The sequence below is a fragment of the Sinocyclocheilus rhinocerous genome, unplaced genomic scaffold (assembly GCF_001515625.1).
Source record: "Sinocyclocheilus rhinocerous isolate Xijiao unplaced genomic scaffold, SAMN03320098_v1.1 scaffold1441, whole genome shotgun sequence".
NCBI classification, from domain to species: Eukaryota; Metazoa; Chordata; class Actinopteri; order Cypriniformes; family Cyprinidae; genus Sinocyclocheilus; species Sinocyclocheilus rhinocerous.
In genome coordinates this window covers 257,424-280,458 of record NW_015654063.1, presented here as the reverse complement: position 1 = coordinate 280,458, position 23,035 = coordinate 257,424, and the positions used below count along the sequence as shown (strand labels likewise).

The 23,035-nt window shown below is 37.9% G+C and overlaps 1 protein-coding gene and 1 long non-coding RNA gene across 2 annotated transcripts in view; one reads left to right on the top strand and one right to left on the bottom strand.

Annotated features, from left to right (window-relative positions):
* The window catches only part of LOC107716780 (uncharacterized), a 25,877-nt gene extending 3,929 nt beyond the window's left edge, over positions 1-21,948 (bottom strand). The window contains exons 1-2 of the long non-coding RNA XR_001637253.1: positions 21,925-21,948; positions 4,328-4,330 (exon numbers count right to left, since the gene is read on the bottom strand). This is a non-coding gene — a long non-coding RNA (uncharacterized LOC107716780). The remainder of the gene's footprint in view (positions 1-4,327; positions 4,331-21,924) is intronic.
* LOC107716778 (partitioning defective 3 homolog B-like) overlaps positions 1-23,035 on the top strand; it is a 335,521-nt gene that overhangs the window by 227,007 nt on the left and 85,479 nt on the right. The gene's annotated exons all lie outside the window — the stretch shown is intronic.

The following is a 23,035-nucleotide window of genomic DNA, read 5'->3' as shown; positions in this document are numbered from 1 at the left end:
ATGATTTATTAGAGATTTAATTATCGAATGGCGAATTCGGAAATAATCGCTTTAGTACATCCGGCAGGCAATTATACAATAATAATATTAAAACAGCGGGCCAAATCGGCTGCCAGGCCACCGAGAATTGTCGACTGTAACTGATTACAGTTACATTTATTTTGTAATTAAATTACGTAACGCCGTTACATGTAACTAGTTACTCCCCAACACTGGTTATATGTGCCTGTTAAATCTTTAGCTGGCCAGTGCGGATGGTATTTTGTTCTTTGCCTGGCTCAGATTCAGTGTTATTGGCCACTATTTAGTGCCCAGTGGGAGTCACTGGCTAGTGTCCATTCTGCTGATAGTGGCCGTGTTGATCTGGTGGTAGCTGTGTCTATGGGTCAGAGCAGTGCTGCAAATCTGGGACATTAAGCCAGGATATGGCCCTGCAGCTCAATGATAAACATATGACAAAAGAGGAAAATCAACGTTTTATGTCTCACTGTTTCTCAGTCCTTAGCATTCAAAGGCCAGATGTTTACATCAAGCCCTTCCTTTCAAAATCTTGTAACAGGTTACTGAGTCATACAATAACACTCTTATTTCCCTCATTCTGTTGTTTTAGCACACCCTTTATTAAGTAGCGCATTGTCTCTTAGCATTTTCTGATGCACTGTAAAACCAAAAAATTAACAATAGCATGATTTTTTTTTTAACATTAATGCTTTGTTTTGTATTTTTTATGAAAGCTATATTTAAATTACTGCCATGTTAATGTTGCATTTTAAAAATAATACATAGTCCCATGCCATTACATGTAAAGCTTTTCTTGCCATTTTTCCGCTTGTCATGTGTAGCAATTTTCATACAAGAGAAGCCGGACGTGTAAACAGTTGCTGTGATACAGTAGCTTGAAATATGCTGACTTGTTAACCATTTTTTATTTGAGGAATTCTGCTATTAGGTTTGTACTTTTTGGTCCTTTTGATGATTTTACCAAGTGCTTGTGTCTACAATGTGAGTTTATGCTCACTTAGAGTATCACATGTTTAGACTTCATTGGAATCACTTGTGAGTTGAGTTCTCTTTGTGTTTCACCATGTTCTATGTGTGTGTACAGCACATTGTTTAGTATTGTTAGAGTGTATAAATACATGTGTTTGTGAAGTTTAGTGGTAAATTACTAGTATAGTGTGTTTGTGTGACAAACTGACGATTTAGCACCACAGGAGAACCTTATAGCTTGTGTGTGTGTGACAGAGAGACGGAGTAGCTCTATGGGAGGGTAAGGTATAGCCTCAGGTGGAGGATGGGACCCATTAGGATGTTTTACATCTTGCAGACAGATGGAGGCCCGTGTGGACTGCCAAATGCCCCTCATTCTGCTGCTGTGATACACACAAACACACACACTTAACAACAGATATTACACTGGATAACACACACAGTCCTGTGAAACCTACTGCCGCAAATGTAACCGCACACAGTAATATGCCACAAGGCTGTGAATTACAGTGATTTTACACATAGAAATAAGCATGTACCTACATTTTACAGTGTCTTTTTTTCCAAATTTAGAGTTGAAAGTGTCTGCTTTATTTTATTTTTACCCATAATATGCAGTAATCTTCCTCTGTCCTGAAGTCAGATCTGAGCCATTTCTTCTCAGACACTTCAAACGTCCCTCAGTCAAACTACACAGTGTTGAACACTTCCAGACTTCACTTTTCTCATCAACCCGGCTACTTTTTATCAGAAATGAAATATTACATAATTAACCTTAATGTGGAGCAATTCAGCAAAATTGCAGTTCCTCAAAGCCTCTTGGCTTGCATGTAAAACTGTGACCGGACATATGACTGTCTCCCATTAGAGGCGAGGGAGGAATGCAGCTTTCAGCTTTACCTTGTAAGGCAAGAGATTAACAGGATCTTTTAAGTCAGCCATGTTTGATAAACAGTTTTGAAGGCAATGCTGTACCATGTTGAAGAAAAAAAAACAACAGTTCAAACCAAACAGATGGTCGGCTGGTCTCCCAGCCTGGCTAGACCAGCTAAAGCCACCAAACCACCTTTAAGATTTTTTTTTTCAGCAGGATACGTGATGATGGATAGCTGAAGGACTGGAGGGGTGAAATGAAAGAGAAAAAAAAAGAAAAAGTTCCTCTGTGTGTGTAATGATGGTGTTGCTCTCTCTGCGGATGTTTATGTAGTGCAGAGAGAGTGAGAACAAATGTTCACTTCTCCTGCTACTGCCATTAACAGAGACTGCAGCAGGCCCACTCCCTCTGTTCTGTCACCAGCTGTCCTCTTTTCTTTCTCGCTCTTCTGCTTCTCTCCTCTCATTTATCCTCACATCTCTTGGCCATTTTGCCTTCCAGCGAATTCCACAACAGCTGCCATGAAAATGGACCTTTTCTTTATGAAAAGTTTTTGGTAACACAAATAAGACTTAAAACAAAGCAAAGAAATAGTATTAAAGCAATTTGTGAATCTGTTCAATTGATTAATTTAAACCTGCTTGTTCATAAGAGTTATTCATTTGAACTTTAGGGACTGATTTGTGAATCTGTTCAACTGATTCATAAAAATGAACTAGTTCATAAAAGTTAGTCATCTGTGAATAGAACTTTAGAGACTGATCTGTGAATCTGTTCAACTAATTCTTTACAACAAATTGGTCCATAATAATTATTGATTTGTGGAAAGAACTTTTGAGACTGATTCATGAATCTGTTCAATTGATTCATTACAACACATTGGTTCATAAGAATTATTTATTTATGGAAAGAGCTTTTGAGGCAAATTTGTGAATCTCTTCAACTGATTCATTAAAACAAACTGGTTCATAAGAGTATTCAAACCCACCAGCTCATAAGATTATGCATTCACAAATTTGACATCACCGATTGTGCCATTCATTGTTGCGTTTAGCAATGATGACTCAACTAAAAGAAGCCAAATAGTGATGAAGGAAACTCTGCTATGTACTTTAAGGGGGTGTTCACATGTATTCTTGTTCTTGCGTTTGAAAACAGATAGATGAAATGGTCTTGAGTTAAAGCCTGATAAAGTGTCTTGAAAATACAGTGCTCTTTGCACAAGATGGCGAGAAAATTGAGGCACATTGCTAAGGTCAAAGAAGCCTAGTGCATGTTTACATTGACCAATAGAAACTCTACGTACACTCTGTGACGTTTCAGATCAACAACTGTATTTAAATGCATGCTTTTCCCGATCCGCAAATAATTGGCATGTTGGTGACCACAGCAAAGTTTTGGCGTCTCTCGGCTGTGAACAAAAACATAATTCCAAACAGTTTAACCCAATAGACCACACTATTCTTGACTAAAGTAATATTAGTTAACAAAGATTTATGTCTGTCAAATTAACAAAACCATTATTGACGTTGGTGCTGTGTTTTATGCTCAGAAGGCTGCTTCACAAAGCGTGCTCCTGTAGTGTTGCCATGTCCACTTATTATAAGCGTATTTGGACTTGTTGTCTGAGCTTCGCTCATAAAGTGAGCCACTATATGGAGTTAATAAAGTGTACCTCTGTGGGTATTTTTCCAATTATAACGCATTTGGACTTATTTGGGATTCTTTTTTGCTGTTTTTTCTAACAAGATCTGGCAAACACATCCCTGATGCATGTTTAAGTATGTCATTAACTAGTAGTTTCGTACACACTGCATATAATTTTGGTGAATTCATTTGTAGTTAGTTGTAGAATGCGGTTGCCACTTCTTTAAATCACTGCATGTGTACAAAACAAGATTGATCACTAAATATTGAAGTGACAAAAACATTTTGCTGTACTGTGTAGTTGACTTACAGTATGCATGATAAAAATAGAGCAGGAAAAACATTGTGTGAATATCCCGAGATGTAACTACTAACAATTCCTTACTAATCTTTCATTTCCCTGCCTTTATTTTAAATAGTCACACATTTTTATTTATTTATCTATTTATTGTCACATTTTTTAGCGTTTTCGTCACAGTCTGCAGCACAGTTGAGTCATATTCATGTTTCACTGTTGTCTTTCAAAGGCACTGTTACACCATGATGATGCTCAGTGAGGTTGACAGGTACATGCTGGCTGCATCCTTAACTCTTCTCTTGTCATATTCATATTTAGCCCGACTGAGGTTGATTTATTGTGTATCTGCATCTGTTTGTAAATCAGTGTTTATTTATATGTGAAAATGTGTGTGTGTGTGTGTGTGTTTGAGCACTGGTGTGTGACCTTTAGTGAGTGTGCTAATGGCCTCTAAAAGCTTCTGAAACAAGTGTCAGAGTCACAGATGGTGCAGCTTACCTCACCCCTTCCTCACAGACCTGCTGACGGAGTGACGGCCCCCCTTGTTCCTCGTCTCTCTCAATTAACACATTTCCAAATGTCTTTCCTGCTGTGTGTTTGTATGTTTGATCAAGTCAGCAACCAAGTCTGATGCTCATCAGCAAAAAGCCTTTGGATAGGAAGTGACATCACTTCGCCCCGCACAGCAGGGCAGAAGCAGAGACACGTGGTGGTCTATATAGAAGCCCCAAAAACAATTTGGACACTTTAGTTTAGTCACACTTAAAAATGTATGAATGTCAGTTCATTATAAAACAAAATATCAGAACAACTGGCATTTATTTAAAAAAAATAATAATTTCAAGCATAACATTTCACAAAATGGTATTTGTTAGGTTTTAAATTAAGAGGAAAAGTAGTGTGACATTTTATCTGTCAAACATTTGGTAGATGTCCATAGGTAATGTGATTTAAACTTCACGTGTTTATGCCTTATTTCAGATGCCTATTTTTTTTTTTTAATTAATGAAATGACATTTTAAGTGTCGCTTAAGTGTCCAAAAACCTTTAAATGTGAGAAACACTTTCTTTATCAGATGTAGGGTGTCTACGATTTAGATCAAGGACCAGCCTCCCTCTCCTAAACCAGTTTGACTCTACTAAGAGTATAAAATGGCTCATGTCAGTCATCAGTGGTGACAGCTGCCCACACCGGCGCCCAGCTCACCTTTACAAGCGCTGTGATCTGGAGATAGGTTTATTTCTGTGAAAGGGTATGGTCGTCTCAGTCTTCGGTTCACCATGGTAACGGTATCACGGGGAGGTTCATGCGTGCGGTTCGAGTGGAGGTATACAGTAGCTAACTGGCCGCCGCTGTTCTCCCCTCCATCTACATATGAATCACTAAAAGGCCTCTTTAATGGAAGTTCAATCATCTCCCCTTTGATTCCCAAGATGCAATGTTCTGATTAAGATGATTGGATGAATGGAAAATGGCATGAATATGTGATTGGGTCTATGTGTCCCACCGCTGAATGGGTCTTTTCTTCTTCATCTGTAGCACCTCTGTGCTAAGGCTCTTGTTCCGACCTATCCTTTTTTTTCAATACAGGCCTGTTCCTGCCTTTGATTACATTAAAGAGTGAAGATGTGGCAGGCTTGCTTAGACCAGGCTCTGAAAGGTAACAATCAGTACGAGAATATGGTAGATTTGAGCGGAAATGAATGGGAACAGCTAAATAGGAGCTGTAGGAACAGTGCTTTTCTTTTCTTTCTGGAAGTCGTTTAGTAATCATATGCAGCATGTGTGTGCAGTATAGAATATACTGTTTATTTTGTGTTTACTGGCTGGTGACAAGCGATTCTTATTCTGACCCAATTTGTCTGTGTTTACAGGATGCAGACTGTTCTGATTTTGCGTGTGTGTGTGTGTAGGGGACGTATCATGAAAAATAGGATTTTCCTCTCTTTCTGCTCTTTTGAATAAGAGTTCACATTTATCATTGATTACATTTAATGACATGTCATTAATTCATGCAATACAATTGCCATCCTAGCTGATCCATTGATCAGTATTTCATTCAGATCTGTTGATTTCAGCGTAAATACACTATTGTATAGTTATGAAAAAGTTTGGGGTCAGTAAGAATTATTTTTTTTTAATTATTATTATTATTCAGCAAGCACACATTAGGCTATGTTCACACTTGGCATCTTTTTTTAAGCTGGCAGTGTCTGTTTTACTATATAATCCTATGGAGTAAACCGTGTTTTTAAAAATGTCCTGAGCGCTTTTTTAAACGCTACTGCCGGTGTCTTTTCTGCAGCTCAGAGCGTCTTTTCAAGTTGAAAAAAGTTCAACTTTTCTGAAAAAAAAAAACGCCCTATGTCAAGCGCCTTTTTGACAGCTGACCAATGACAAGCGAATAGTGAAACCTGTCGTTTCTATAACAACAGGAACAACAAGAAAAAATGGATGCATCATCCAACCGGAGCTCCTGGACTGAATTGTTGTAAGCACCATACTGTTTCCTTCCTCGTATAATGCTGTGCACCAACAAACGTCGTTGTGAACCAACATTCGCCTGTGCACCACACAGCACTAGGCTACTGTTGCAGCTGTTTTATAGCAACAAAAGACGCCCTTGGCTGCTATTTGTAACCAAAACGCGACCAGATTTTATTTTACTTGTCAGAAAAGATGCCAAGTGTGAACACGCCCTTAGATTGGTCAAATGTGACTGCAATACCATTATTGACATTACAAAAGATTTCTATTTCAAATAAATGGTGTTCTTTTGAACTTTATATTCATCAGAGAAATAAAGTTGCATCATGGTTTCCAAAGAAACTTTCCTCTAAGATACAAACGGTTGCAGAGTCCAATTTTTCAGTAAATGTCAAGTCAAAGTATTTTGACATGAAGTAGCTTTTTTTGGTTTGATTTACAGCATCAATATTGACTCCATGGACATCATGAGCAGAAAAGTTCTTCTGAAAATCTCTGTGCCAGTGTTTTTTTTCCCCCATCTCATCTCTAACTGTAGTCACAGGCTAATTTGCACCTTTCCAAGTGAGAAATTCTCTGAAGTCCATCTTCTCAACAACTCATTTGCAACAGGAGGTTGAAAGCTCTTTGAGGTTGAATATTCCCATAATGCTCCTCAAGTAATCAGAAACATGCAAGCACCTGTCATTTCCTGTTATGTTATGTGTATATGAGGTCAGTTGTCTATGCTAGCTCAGAGAATTTGTACTTGCAGCCTGGATGGTGCCGGTCAAACCCTCTTTAGTTGACTAAATGAAAGAGTTGTCTAGCACCACAGACGTCTGAAGTATTTTCATTATTCTACTGTATAAACAAAGAGACACTGTACTGAGCACACGACCTCACGGTGTCCTAATGGCCAAGATATGTGAATAAGAGTAGAATCTCAATCCATATCTGAACTCTGTTTTGGTTATTAAACTGGTTTATCACTGAAAATGATGTATATTTTAATTCAGAATAAGCATTAATCTGTTTTATATTAAACAAACCCCAAATTTTTCACGTTTAAAGGACAGGCAGGCAGAAACTTTATGGCCGCAGATGGTTTTGCATCTGTAGCGGTTAATAGTTCCATATGGGCCGATGATTAGTTAGTCTGTAAATTTGTTGGGTTTAGATGTAGACACAGTGTAACTACTCAACAAGACATAATGGAAGAACCATTAGATCTATGGAGGTCAGGTACCTCATGCGGTTCTGCCTAATAGAGTTCTTAAATCAAAAAGTTTGAGAGTAACAAGGTCTTGCGAAACGATCAGAATCTATTATCCTAATTTAATTTCATCATGTTGTTGTGCTTCATTTCTGTAATGCATTTTTTGGTGATTTATGAAGCAGATCGCCATTAAGATAATATAGAGAATGTTTTATATATTTTACAAATCCCAAATGTAGCGAACCCTCTTTTAGCATGTATTGTTGCCTTTTTTGGGTTATTTCCAATCTCTGCGGACTCGCAGGCTTTCTTTGCTCAGTTTAATGGCTGTGGAAAGTGGGGTGATTATAGCTGAGGATGACGGTGTAATTTGAGCCATTATGGTGCTCTGTGGATACTACTAACGATGTACACCGCGAGTGCTAATGAACATGACAGATTACTGTTGCGCCATGTGTATGGTTCTGCTCGGCAGTCTGTTCCATTGTTCATCCAGCCCTGCTTCCTTCTGCTGCCTGCCACCCCCTGTACGGATCCAGGCAAGTGTTTCCATCACCTCCCTTCTGTCCTCCCTCTGTCTCTCCTCCATACCGTGAGCAGATTGTCTCTGATCAACTCTACGGTTCAAATCTGATGGCCAGAGCCGAACAGCAGTGCCTTTTTAATGTGCGCTAACATTGCCAGCCTCTGACATCCATTTTAATGTGCAGTTGTCCTCCACCGCGTTCAGGAGAGACACCATAGAGTCTCTATACATAATTAGCAGGATTCTTGGTTGACGAGGTGCGATGAAGCATCGTTGACGTGATGAAAGCCGATAATGTATTCGTGCGACATGGATGGTGCTATTGCGGTGGGAGGTTTGGCATCAAAAGAACAGGCAGTCGTGCCGAAGACAGCTGGTGCAGATGTATCTGGGATGTCACCACATGGCCATGTTCACGCCTCGGGAAAACAAACCGGCCTTTGGGGTTTTGGCCAAAGATCCTTGACTCGCACGACTTCTGTAATTCAAACCGTCAGTAGCCTCAGACCGTAAGGTCGTCTTTTTGGAGCTAGAAGGTCATATATGCATGTCCTTAGTTTAATACATCCGTCATCTGAAGCACTCAAGCACCCGTCAGAAGACAAAACGGGTCTGAGAGCCATTAGAGGTTAGACAAAGCCAAAAATGGTGGAGTCTACTAAAAGGTGAATAGATGAAAGGAGCAGTTATGTTCCATTGGAGGAAAAGGCACCCGACGCAATTACACCCTGAATGGCCATCATCAAGCAAAGAGGTATTGATTGGCTTCCTCTACCATTACTCACCCCAGATGCTCAAAGCAAATCTCACCCTAGATCTCTCGCAAAAAAAGGTTAAGCACTTCTTTTGCAAAGGAAGGTGGAAAAAAGAACGACTGGGAGGACAGAGTGAAAGAAAGGGATGGAGAAAGGTGGTCAGAATATAGAACTTCAACTTCCATGTGTTTCCAATCACGTCAAGAGCTGTGTTCCCTGCGATCAATCTCCGGGATGAGTGATCTCTCACACTTCCTCTTGTTGTAGTGGAGAGTTTAGAAAGCCATGGATCAGATCTGGCTTGGAGGGTTCTCTACGCCATGTCCGTGGTTTAAGAGTGACAGCCCCTGCCTTTGATCTTTCCAGATGAGGGTGCGCTTACTTGTCCCGCCACAGATCAACACAGGAAATTAACATCAATAATTCTGTTTCATCCCCTGGAAGGATATAGGACAATAAAGCAGCCCATACCTTCGTGCCAGACCAACGGAAAGAACGCAGAGTAGAAGAATGCTCTTAAAAATAGATGTTATAGTCATGGCTTTGAGGGACCTTGTTTATGAAAGTCAAGCAGAACCATTTTTATTTAAATCATTTGTAAAGCGATTCTTGGATTGAATTTACATGTATGAATTATCTAAGAATTGTTTGGAAATGGTTTACACATAAATTCAGTATGCTTGTGTTTTTTAGACCCATTGAGCTGTGGTGCTTAAATGGGCAATGCGGGTTCTAATCTGGCTTGTGTTGTGTCTGCATCCCATTGCCTGCCTTCTTCCCTATTGTTTACTGTCATCTCTCATTTAGCTACGAAAAACTCTATAAATTATAGTCGCAACAGATCTTTTCATTCATGTTGTGATGTACATCTGAGAAAAATGTGAAACTTTGGACCTTGCTTCTATCTGTCGTTTGTTGATTAAATGGAAGCAGATTTGAACACAAGCTTGACACTTTTGAGTTTCATTGAGTGACGTTTTGGTTAAAAATAAAAATAAGATCAATAACATGCATTTAGAAAATAGATGAATTTTCATTTCTTGCCTACGTTAAATGAAAACAGACATTACAAAGCAAACAAGTGCTGTTTCATGGACGTGCATCAGAGATACGCACTTTGAATAAGCGGTATGTGGTTTGTGTATTGTTGCTGCCAAAAAGCCCTTTGGTCTGATTGGCGTGTTAATATTCAGATGACTGGAATGGTGACTGATTAAGACACCATGCTGTACTAACAATCAAAAAACTACAGGAATTAATGAATGGTGGCACGCTGTGTATGAGTGCATGTAATCCAGGTCAAGTCCCAGAATCTCCAGTCTCTTTGTTGTTGTTGTATTTTTTTCCTCTGCTCAGTGCCCTGGGGGTCTTTCTGGCTGTGTGAACACAAGTGGCCCACATTATTGTGTTCGCTGTCAAAAACAGGCACGGAATCTGCTATTGAATTGTAAAATTACTGGAAATTACAGAATCTGCCATAGTGCCTTTGCCGTGGATATTTCAAAAGCATAGTAAAACCTTAACAGACATCCTAATTCATACATTTTTTTCTGTAGTGTTGCACTGATTGTTGCAGCATTGTCAGAGCACTGGCTTTAATGAAGGCTTCTCATATAGAGTAATGATTGTGATTTAATTATAGAGCCAATGATGAAGATGTTTGGAGGAATATGAAGAGAGCAGAATGAGGCCTTTTGTGGTCTGGCTGATGCACACACATCAGTCAAAAGTTGCCCCTGGCATCTGTAACCTCCCCTCTGGGGCCCCAGTGCCACTCAAATGCACAGATACCCCATGGCTATGTTTGTGAGGATGTGAGAACAACGGATTTTCTTGCTTTTTTACTCTTTGCTATTGACGAGCACATGTGTGGAACTTCCTATAGTGTGAGTGGTGTCCACCTCTCCCTCATCTAATCCTTGTCCCATCTTTCTCTTTCAAGCACTCATTATCTGATCTCATTCTGCTTTTTCATTGTTTGTTCTTTTCTTGCTCTTTATCATCATTTTGGCCTTTTTTAGGTTTTTTTTTTTTAGGTTTTTGTTCTAGACTTTTTCAATATATTGGAGGAAATCATGTTGGGAAGAAATAAGGACACGATAGTTCAGATTTGAATCTGTATTATCCGAATGTGGACCAGGGCTCATCATGGCCCCATAGAAAATGTTTGGGATTGGCAAACCCACTCATGTTTAAATACAGTAGTCATCCTTGAAAATATAATGATGGACATATTCCTAGCCAGAGCGCTTTGGTGTCTCGTGACTATAAACAAGACACAGAAAGTGCAATATTTGGGCCTGTTTTCTGTTTTTGACAAAAGTAATTTTAGCACCTCAAGACTTATTAAAGGTTACTGTACTCAAAACGTACCCTCATGTGGATCCAAACCTGTATGACTTTATTTTTTCTGCTGAACACAAAAGAAGATCATTTGAAGAATGTTGATAGCCAAACAGTTTCAGTTCTCAATGGCTTTCATTGTAATTTTTTTTGTCCATATAATGGAAGTCACTGGGAGCTAATAATATTCAAAATATCTTCTTTTGATTTCCACAGAAGTAAGTCATACCGGTTTGGAATGACAAATTATGACACGATTTTTTATTTAATGCCCAGGATTGAACTCAAAGAAAGAGTAACATCAATATTTAGCTTCAATATGTGACACTAACCACTGCATCACAGCTCCAACTTTTTCATTCTGTACTTACTTCCCATTCTTTATTCATCCACTTCCTTCACCCTTTCATGCTGCATTAGTTTTTCCATCACTCCATGTCGTCTCATGTCTCACAGTGTCTCTGCTCTTTGATGAAGATCCTGGCATGGTGGCAGTAGTGATAGCAAAAATTTCACGCTGTTTTTCTTGCTTCTCCGCCTGTGTGTTGACTGAACAGATGGGCTGGCAGTCTTGGATCCCACCTCTCCTCCCTGTGCCCTTTCAACCCCCGCCATCCGCACACTGGTACACTGTACCAGGGGTGCCATTAACCCAGAACCTGCCCTGCTCCCCTTACTTTTAAACACTGTTATACTGCTGGCCTGGAGAGCATGGGCACCAGGAGGCTTTTTCTTGGCCTTTTCTATGTTGGGTACTGAAAGAGAGAAGTTACTTGGATCTATATATATTCTCTCCTACATTGTCAGACAGAATTGGCTTCTTCTAAAATCTAACTCTAGGGCTCAACAGACTGTTGAGATTTTTATTAAACATTATGTTCTTCACCAGCCACCTCTGGCTCTTATATAGGACCTGTGTAAAATGTACCATTAGAATTTTTTTCATAACCTAGTTTTGTAGTTTCCCCTTTTTCCTGAAAGTTTTACCCACCACAGTGTCATTAGCATCATATCTCCTATGATGTATTTAATAGCATTGTTTGAAAGATTTTGGAATAAGCTGACCTATTCTTTTGTCTTACTAAGGCTAATTTCGCAGCTAGCATTTTATGTATCATAGGTGCGTTTACATGGAGCATTGTATTCCGATTACAGTCGGTTTAAAATTCCAATCTGAAAAAAAAAGTGTAAACACCTCAATCGGAATAAAAATGGCAAAACCCTTTGAAATTTCAGTCGGGTTAAGATAGGTGGGATTAACTTTTTTAATCCGTTCGATTACGGGTGTAATGATTCACTCGTTTTCTCGAATCGCATCGAATTTAATTGTGAATCGAATCGAATTGAATCGTTCTGAATTTGCAAAAATCTTTCTTGAATCGAATCGAAACCCTATGAATCGATTCATTGTTTACCCAAAGATTCACAGCCCTACCTTCGATAGTAGATGTAAACACTTGATCGGATTGAACCGGAAAGTTTCGCACATGTGCAATGGCATAGAAATGGCATAATGACGCATGACGCACGGAACGAGCCGTTGTTGTTGAATATGATAAATGATTGTTGTGTCGATCTGAAATTTTCTTTCCACTCATCATCTGTGAAGTGGTGCAGGATAACATTGTGCCACAAGTGTTTGCTTCTCATCTTCAGACATCTAGTTTTGGACACGGGAATGGCTGTTTTTACTGCTTGAATAATATAAGCATCATTGCACAAAGCTTCGTATGCTTGTCATCTACTAATTAAGACCGAGATAGATAAATATTAAGTTTGCTTTTTAAAACAAAGAGAAGGAGGATGGTTAGTATGCAAAAACAGCTGGAAACTGATTTGAGCATTGTGACAAATAAATGCACACATCCAGGGCCGTCATTAACTGACGCAGGGCCCCCTCGGTCCGCTTGCATTTTAGTTTTCGCGTTAGGGTCCCCCTCAGCCTGTTCGCGATCGCATCCGATCGCCGCGGGGCCCGGTGCGACCGCACCAGTTGCACCGCCCAAAGGACGGCCCTGCACACATCAACCGGATCACTTTATTTAGCATTCATGTAAACACTATGTTCGGATTCATCAGTCGGAATTTAATTCTGACTGAAACAAAAAGTGTCCATGTAAACATGGCTACTGTTGTCTATTTAACAGTGCACTCTTTAACAAGTGTACTCTTGAACACTTCATCAACTTTTATTGATGGTAAAATTGTTTCATGTAGTGGAAATGATGCCACAATTTAACATAGATTTTTTTTTAAATGAATATACATGTTCCTATTTTATAGTTGTAAAATATTAAAAATTCATATTTTTATGTCAGATTTTTATATAAAAGTCTGCTGGCTGGGAAAAAATGTAAAAACAATAAGATCTATAAAGAACATTTAAAAAGTAGCAAATATAAATGGATGGAGCCGTAATAAAGCATTTTCCAAGACAATTTATTTCTATTCTCTCCAGAATAAGAATGTCCCTTCCACTAAATTATAAATACCACCGACTCCGACTAGCGATGTCTGTTCCCAAGTTAGGATTCGTCTTTGTGTCTTTTCGCTTGTACTTTATTTCCTGTCCCAACAAACAACTGGTTGCATATGAAGTGGTTTGAAATTATTCAGTTTGAATGTATTGTTCATGAAACATGCTGTTAAATGAGGTTTTACCATATTAGTTATATATAAAAAAGAAAAACTAGAAAACTGTGTTCATCAAATTGGTTCATTATTGCCTTTAAAGATGTTGTTTGTCAATGAGGAATGTATTTCTTACTGAGAATATGTTATGCGTGTTAATAGAAGACTTTTTGTTTACCTACCACTTAGTTTCTTCCTGTAATGGAAAGGCTATTTTGGAGGTGTGAATTTTTATATCTGTGTATGAAACAGTCTCTCAGTAGTGCAGATGGACGCTTGAGAGAGAGTGTGTGTGTGTTTATGCTAATGAGAGTCTACAGAGGAACATGGCTAGCTGTGTGGCACTGTGTCTGTTCTCCTGTTGAATATTTAGTATTCACTCAGCCGCTTCCTCTAATTAGCTGAGAACATGCTAATGAATTCATCAGAATCAGCTGCTAATTGGCCATTTGAACAACCCAGTCTCCTTCAGAAACATGCGTCGCTGCCAATCAGAACGTTCCGCTTCATTCAACGGCTCCTTATAATTTATCCATTGTATTGATATGTATGAAGTGTTTTTTGTCTTTTTTTTTTCCAAGCCGCCTTTTGTTAAAGGCCAGTTTCTTAATAACCTAACACCCATTTGCACTTTTCGGGCATTAACAGCTTGACGTGTCAGGAATGTTCGTTGGCTAAAGTGGATATTTTTCAGGCCAGCTAGAAGGTACTTAGCATTGCTCTGTCCTGATTGGCTCATTCAGTTTCTACAACTGGCACCTATTAAGCTGCTATGGTAACGAAGTCTCATTATTTCAGCGGTGCCCTGTTGGGAACGGCAGACAGTCGGAAAGGTCAAAGTGGTGACATCACTTCAGCCAGAGCTAATCTTATTTGGGTTCTGAATCCCGCTGTAATATGACTCCACTGCCAAAGAAACGGGCAGGAAAACAAAAGGAGAGAAATGAATATAAATGTTTGTTTGTCCTTCTTAAAAATTTGCCTGCTCTCTCATCAGTTTCATAGTTTCCTTTTGCTTATGTGTGTGCGTTTGTTTCCTGTGTGTGTGTGCAAGAGTTCCTGAAAGTGAGTGTGTGTCGGTTTGTGTGTGTCTCAGTGGAATAGAGCATAATGAATATGGAAAGGCAGTAGGGAGAGATAATTAAAGTGGAGACTGCTTTGCTCTGGTCTGCAGGTGTCCTGAAAAACAGCTCCTGTTCACCATCACTCACAAGAAATCAAAACAATCAATGCTTAAAGGGACAGTTCAGCCAAAAATTAAAATTGCCATTATTTACCTTGTCGTCCCAAACCTGTTTGACTTTATGAGAAAATTTGATTACAATAAAAGCATATGGTGACCGCGTGCATCACTTCTGAGCGGCGCATGTGCAACGCTGAACTCATACGTCATCCGCCCGGAATTGCTTCCGTTTACAACAGTGAGCGCAAGATAGATTACAGTGATTATTACGTTTTGAATATGGATATTTTTCTTACAAAAACGCATCGATTCGCTACAGGAGGCCTTTGTTCACCCCCCGGAGCCGTTTGAGACACTTTTTTTTATGGATGGGCGCTTTTTATTTCACTTCTTTTGGACTGAAGCACTGCAACACCCGCTGACTGCAATGATAGAGCTTGGAATAGCCAGGACAATTTTTTATATAACTCCGACTGGATTTGTCTGAAAGAAGAAAGTCATATACACCTAGGATGCCTCGGGGGTGAGTAAAACACAGCCTAATTTTCATTTTTGGGTGAACTAACCCTTTAAAGGGACAGTTCAGCCAAAAATGTAAATTGATGTTATTTACCTTGTCATTCCAAACCTGTATGTAAATCTGGCTACAATAAAAGCATATTGTGACCACAAATGGTCTCTAAAAAGTCAGAAAAGCACATTAAAATCAGCCTGTCGCTGTGTTGTTATCGTAAATTAAAACTATTAAAACCCTTTTATTATCTAAATAAAATTGAAATAATTTGCCTTGGCGGCTACCTGAAATACAGTAACGTTAATACTAAAACGTAAATAAAAATAAATTAAAACTATAGAAATATATATTTAAAAAACAAATAATGTCAAGCACATAAAAAAATTTCTAAAACTTAAACTAAATTGTAAATGAAAATTTAAATATGAATAAATACTTTAATACTACATAAATAATACTTAAATAACACTGGCCTGACATCTTAATGCACCACTTTCAAATATGTGTATACACGAATGAGATTTAAGTCACTGAAAATGTTAAAAGGCAAGATTTTGGGTGGATAACAGCCTAAATTTGTCTGTTTCTCACACAAATTTTCAGAAGACTGTAAATATTCTTCTAAACACCTCCTTTAATTTTCACACACTGTATAAAGAAAATCTTGCAGGTTTGCAACAATGTGAAGGTAAGTAAATAATGACTTTGAATTGTGCATTTTTGGGTGAACTATTCTATAGCTGTTGGTCCTCTCTAAAATCCTATATTCTTATGCTTTACCCCGTTAGCGTTGCTTTCTTGGCCATAGATCAGATTGAAACATTTCCAACAGTGATTATCCCTTTCACTGTAGTGCTGGGTTTAATCAGTGTCTGGGAAAGTGGCCTTTAGAGTTTTACCCTGCAGCATTTTGAGCTTTTTCATGTTTCTCTTGCTGTCTTTGTCTTTCCCTTTTGGATTGATGTGAACTGCTGCTCACCCCACATACCATCATATTCAGATCACACACAGACGGGCCCTGTGGGTCCCCTTTTATCAGCTCTGCGAGTGTGTGTGAGGTCATTGTGTTTATCTGCGTGTGTACGCTGTTTGGATGTGTAAGATTTTCAATCTTAACCCCTTCCTCTTCACGCTTCATTTGAAGTGCTTTTACATTCATCTGGGTTTCCTTTAAATAAACCTTGCTGTATATTTGTGGTGTCAGAGATTGTGTGTGTGGCGGTGCGTATGTGTGTGATAAAGACGGTCAGAGTGAGAAACTGTTAAAGCACCTTTTTCACTCATCCCATCACTTCAGAAGAAAAGATTAAATCCCAGTCTTTTCTTTTCCCGCAGCCCTCAGGGAAACGTTATCCGGAGAGGATACAGATTTGCCTACAGCTCTCTGAGAGAGAGTCTTAGCAAAGCAGAAAACCAGAAGGGGAGTGAATTAACGGGCAAACGTGAGAGAAAGACACTATATTTTTACTTTACAAGCAGGTAATTTAATTAGACATGGAGGAAATGAATGTTTGGCTCAGGGAGAGAGAGAGCCGTGATGTATTTCTTGGTAATGATCAGCACAGTTTGGCTTCTCCGCGGGCTTTCACCCCCTGTAGAGTTTACTGCTGCGTGATGAATTTAACACTGTGGAACAATCAGCGGCTCTTGACTTCACTGTTAGGCAATTCTACACTCAATTTTGATAAACTATCAGTGTACTAAATCACTTTAACAATGCTACAATTGTCGTAGATTGTTAGGATAATATTTAGCGTCACGTTTTAATAAAAACATAGGGCATGTCTCTGCCATTTCCAGAGCGCTGAAACTTTTACTGCCTAGACGTTCCCAGAATGCACTGTTAAAAAAGTGAAAGTGAAAATCATTTGTTCACTATATACACTTAAGGTGTATCAACATGTTATCTTAAACCTCAAAGGTAATGTGAAGTGCAATTGTATGAAGACAAAGTCTAATATCAGTCTTTCAATTTATATATATATATATTTTTTTTTTTCATCTTCGTGTTAGAAGAATTGAATAATTTGCTTTGTATTTTTTAAATTCTGAAGTGTTTGATGTTCAAGGATGCTGTAAATTGATCAAAAACTACAGTAAAGACTTTTGTTAAACAAGTTTTATACAAATAAATGCAGTCCTTTTTAACTTTATTCATCAAAGAATCCTAAAAGTGTAGCAGCACAACTGTCTTTAACACTGTAATAATAAGAAATGTTTCTTGAGCAGCAAATCAGCATATTAGAATGATTTCTGAAATATCACGTGACACTGAAGACTGGAGTAATGATGCTAAAAAAAATCAACATAGGCTCATTGGAAATACGTGCCTCTAAATACATTTCTGCAAAACTGAAAGAAAAAAAAAAAAAAGTACCTATACCGTACATACGAATCACTGCAGTTTCCAGTTGAAATAAACACTAGAAGCAGTAAAACTCTGACAACTTTTATTCCTTTTCACACAAAGTATGATTTGCAGGTCCACAGTTTCGATTAATAAAGCCTAATTTTCACACAATTATATGAGGAATATCATGTTATGCATTCAAAACAATTTTAACATGCTGCAACATTTGAAAACTGATACGTTTGAACGTTAGCGTCACATATCCATCTTCATATGTATGGGTTTTTATATTCAGTAGGTTCCACAAAACAGTTCAAACCTGCATATAAGGAAGTTCAAATGGCATGGATGCATCAACAAATCCGTTTTTATACCAGTTTTGCATTTGTTAACACTATCGGGTAAGTTTAGGGTTGGTTTTGTTGTTGGGGATATTTGCAACACGATAGAGCATTAACGTTTAGTGACACTCCCCGGATATTTGAATCATGAACCTCCGCAATACGTACCTGAAGCAATGTAATAAAAACTATTCTATAGCTGTTGGTCCTCTCTAAAATCCTATATTCTTATGCTTTACCCCGTTAGTGTTGCTTGTGTACTTTTAGTGACACTCCCCGGATATTTGAATCATGAACCTCCGCAATACGTACCTGAAGCAATGTAATAAAAACACAGCAATACATGCCTATATCAACGTAACAAAAATATGCCAGGGTCACGTATTGAACCCGCGTTTTAGCACCACTCACTGGAGGTTTCACTTTGAAACTGCCTTGAAACATGCGGTAAGGTACGTAATAACATTGTTTCAGAAATGTACTGTATTTAGAGGCATATTTCCAGTGAGCCTGGGTTGAAAAATAATTAAGCTTTACCATCACAGGAATAAATGGCATTTTAAAATATTGTAATGTATTTACATAATCAGAATTGTTTTAAATATTACATCATATTTGTCAGTTCATTTGTTTAATTGGGGAATTTACAAACTGCGTGAATTAAATTTTGAAGATTATAATTTGTTGGAAAAAATCTATACAGTATTTTCCAGTGTGACTTCATAATTGTTAGTAGTAATTTGGCATGCCACATCTGTCTTTCTCTTGTCCTGTAACCACTCCCCCTCTAAGTGCTGTGCCTGGTTAACTGACAGTCTGTTAGAAGCATCTCTGAACAGCTGAAGCTAGTGGCAGGGTCTCTTATGACAGTCTAATTATTGCCTTTATTTATCCATGTGCTGGGTTGGGCTCAGCTGGGCTCCTCCTTTGATAGTGGCCGCTGTGCCCTTTTGCTCAGAGTCAGAGATCCTGTTAAAAGACACGTTTGTCTCTGGTGCATCCACTTACACTTGGGGAAAATCATCTGGTGTCAACCTAAGACGGCACACCCCCGGGTCGTTCATATTCGCGAAATGGCAAGCTCCATTTTGATTGGCTGATTACATAAATTTAGCATTTCTTATGCTGCCTTCACACATGAATGATCGTATTTCCAAGATGGGTGCATTTGAACAGTATGATGTTGAAATTACCAGTGAAACAATTGTTTTCTATACTTTATTATTTTTTAATATGTAATTTATTCCTGTAATAGCAAAGTGTCAGCAGTTACTACTCCATTCAGATTTGCTGATTTGCTGCTCATTAAACATTTATTATTATCAGTGTTGAAAACGGTTGTTTATTTGAAATAGAAATATTTTGTTACATTATAGAAGTCTTTACTGTCACTTTTGATAAATTTAATGCATAAAAGTATTCACAGTTGACAATTTTTAGAGTGTTTATGGTCATTTTTCTTTCGTTGTATTGATAAATGCTGTGTCAGAATGCATTAGCAGCATGTTATGTGTTAATGTGAGTGTGAGTTTTAGCGTTTAGGTCTCATAGGGCCTGATCTTAATGAGGCAGCGGAATGGATGTGCAGGAAGCGCATGCCAAAGCACTAACATTAAATAGCTGCAGTCTAATAAGATAAATACAGTAATTAAGTTATGAGTGCGCTGCATCCACACACAAATACACAGCCAGAGGACATACAGGAAGGGTGCATGATCAAGAGAGAGAAACAGTGGGATGGCTTGTCCTTTCTCGTCTGTTCATTCACATTTAACATAATGCATGCTTGTGTTTACAAGGCTTCTTTACTGGTATACACTCACATACCTCAGGCTTTGAATACAGTTGGTTCCTTCCTGTTTTGACTGAATAAATTGCAGTATAAACTGTAAACTTTAAGGCATGGGCTGGATATCAGAGTGGAGATGTTATTTTAAAACAGTAGCTCTCCGAACTACTCAATGAAAATAGTTAAATTACAGTCTAGCTACTCTTTTGAAAATGTAGTTACACCACACACTAACCATATTATTATTATTTTTTTTTATTTAATATATTTATGTATCTTATGACAATAATGCTAATTTAATCTAGCCAAGGGGATTTTAGACATTGAGAGTTTTTGAATGAAAATCCAATCTCAATCTCATGACATTATTTAACTTAATCAGATACTTTTACGTTAATAAAACTGGAAAACCCTAATTTATGTAACTTGAAGTGAACACAATAATGAACATCAGCATTTAACTAAACATTTCACAAAAAAAAATTTTTTTTTTAAATAAATATATAATAATAATAATTAAAAACAAGGCCTGAAAAGTCTCAAAGGGAATCACGTTGGTGAATAATTTTTTTAATGTTCAGTAGAATGAATATGACTTTGAATCATTTCACTACAATAACTCTACCATTTTAAATCAGTTCAGTGGAATGATTCAAACTTTTTGAATCGGTTCTATAGAATGAATCTGACTAGTTGAACTGGAATAAATCGGCAGTTTTAAATCAGTTCAGTAGAATGAATCGGACTTTTTGAATTGATTAATTAGAATGAATCTAACCATTTTTAGGAAATGGTTCGCTAAAATAAATCTCTCATTGAACTAAGTTTTGAGTGAATCTGACAATTTGAATTTGTTCACATTAAAATAAATTTGTTATTTAAGTAGTTCACTAGAATGAATCTGACTTTTAAATCCGTTCACTAAAATGAATCTGTCTGTTCGAATTTGTTCACTTAAAATAAATCTGTCATTTAAATGGTTCACTAGAATGAATCTGACTTTGAATTTTTTCACTTAAAGTAAATCTGTCATTTAAATAGTTCACTAGAATGACTGACTTTTGAATCAGTTAACTAGAATGAATCTGACTATTTGAATTTGTTCATTTAAATAAATCTAATTTAAATAGTTCAATAGAATGAATCTATTTGAATTTATTCACTACAGTAAATCTGCTATTTTAAATCAGTTCAATAGGATGAATCTGTTATTCTAAATCAGTTCACTACAATGACTCTGACTTTTGAAACAGTTCACTGGAATGAATCTCTCCAACACTATGTATGAGGAAGAGAACAGTTTAGAAGAGAAATTCAGTTAGCTGCGTTCTAGCTCTGCTAAGCATAAAGTGTGTATTATGACGTGACTTGCGGTATGTTTACTTTTTCTTTTCATTTCAGACATGTTTGCGTGTGTATCTGTAGGAAACTGAGGGTGTGTTATAAGAACAGGTATAAGAGATGAATGTGTGTTATTGTATGTTTGAGTGGAGAATGGAAAATCTGGTCTACACTTAAGCTGCATTAGTCAGCACCGATTACACTGAAGAACTAAATGTGTCTGTGTGAGGATGTCTCCTGCTGTCTCACATGTCTGGGGTCACTAAGAGTTGTGTGACTTACTGTACAGGAGATGCGTTTTCAACTCAGCCCTCCTCTGAGAGCTGTGTGTATGTGCGTTTATATTTTGGCCTCAAAACATCTTCTCATCTGACGTAGGTGATGTAAGCGAATCAAATTAAAGCAATATGAATGGCCAGCTAAATTATTATTAGGCCTCATTCATGAAACATGAGCAGAGTGAATTTCTGTTCATAAATAATTCTCAGTATCTTAATATTTTCATAGTGCAGAATACACTTTCTTGGCCAGTAAGAAATAGTCATGTTCAGTAAATGTTCTCAAATCCCAAGTCTTTTGTTAGGGTGGCAGAAAGTTCATTTGGCCTGTATTTGACCACAGGCTCGTTGATCATTCTGACACCTTATTCCTCATACAGATATCTTAACACTTTCCCAGTTTGTCTGGGAAAACCGTCTTCTCCTCCTGGCAATGTCAGTCAGCAACTTGGCAACACAGCGTTTGTTCGTTGGACTTTGTTTGGAAACAAGAGGAAAGATGGAGCGCTGACGGGCAGTGAATCATCCGCCCTGATCGAGCGCTAAGTAACAGGTGGAGACTGAGTGAAAGAAGGAAATGTTCTGGACAAATCTGTTGACTTAGATGAGGCCGCGATGACTGAGCTGCAGGCAAGTGTGAATCACCTCTGAATTTTGCTACTCCTTTCGTTTTATTCACTCTGTGCCCTCTGGAGTTTCTCACATCTGAACACAGTCCTGCTGTGTTAGTGTTAAACTATAGTTTCTGAAGGCATTGCATTAGATGTCTCAAAGGTTCTGCAGCGAAAGATATATACATACCCACGACAAATGAAATTGGCTTTATCCATTGTAGTCTCCATTGTAGTGTTTAGTGTTTTTTTTTTTTTGTCATTCCTTTGAGCCCTCATTTGTTTGTTTGTTTGTTTCTTGTATTCATTCATTCATTGGTTTGGTTGTTCATTCAGTCATTCTATCATTAGTGATTTTTAGTGTTTCTTTGTGGGGTTTTTTGATAGTTTGATTGTTGTTTGGTTTTTTGATTGATTTATTGTTGGTTAGTTAAGTATTTTGTTCATTTGCTGGTCCATTGTTTTTTTTTGTTTTTTTTTCAGTGATTCCTTCATATTGATTTTGTTTGTTAATTTGTTTATTGGTACATTTTATTTATTCATAATTACTGAATTTCCCAGAAAATATATTTTTATTTTTTTATAAATAGAGAACTGTATTTCTTAAGTCAATTATTAAAGTATTAAATTGATTTATTCATTTTAAGTATTTGGGATTTTAAGAGCAAGTGGAAAATGTGCTGAATGTTTCATTTCATCCAAGTGAAATTAGCAAGCAGTTAGACTGAATTTACATTCGTTTTAAACGCGGAGCCAGGTGCGAGTCGACACAGGTTGCGCGCGTGCGTCAAGCCTCATCCATACTGCCAGATGCGCTCATGGAGACTTGCGGTGCGGAGCCGGGTGCGAGTATAAACGAGCATTACGAAACAGGCTGC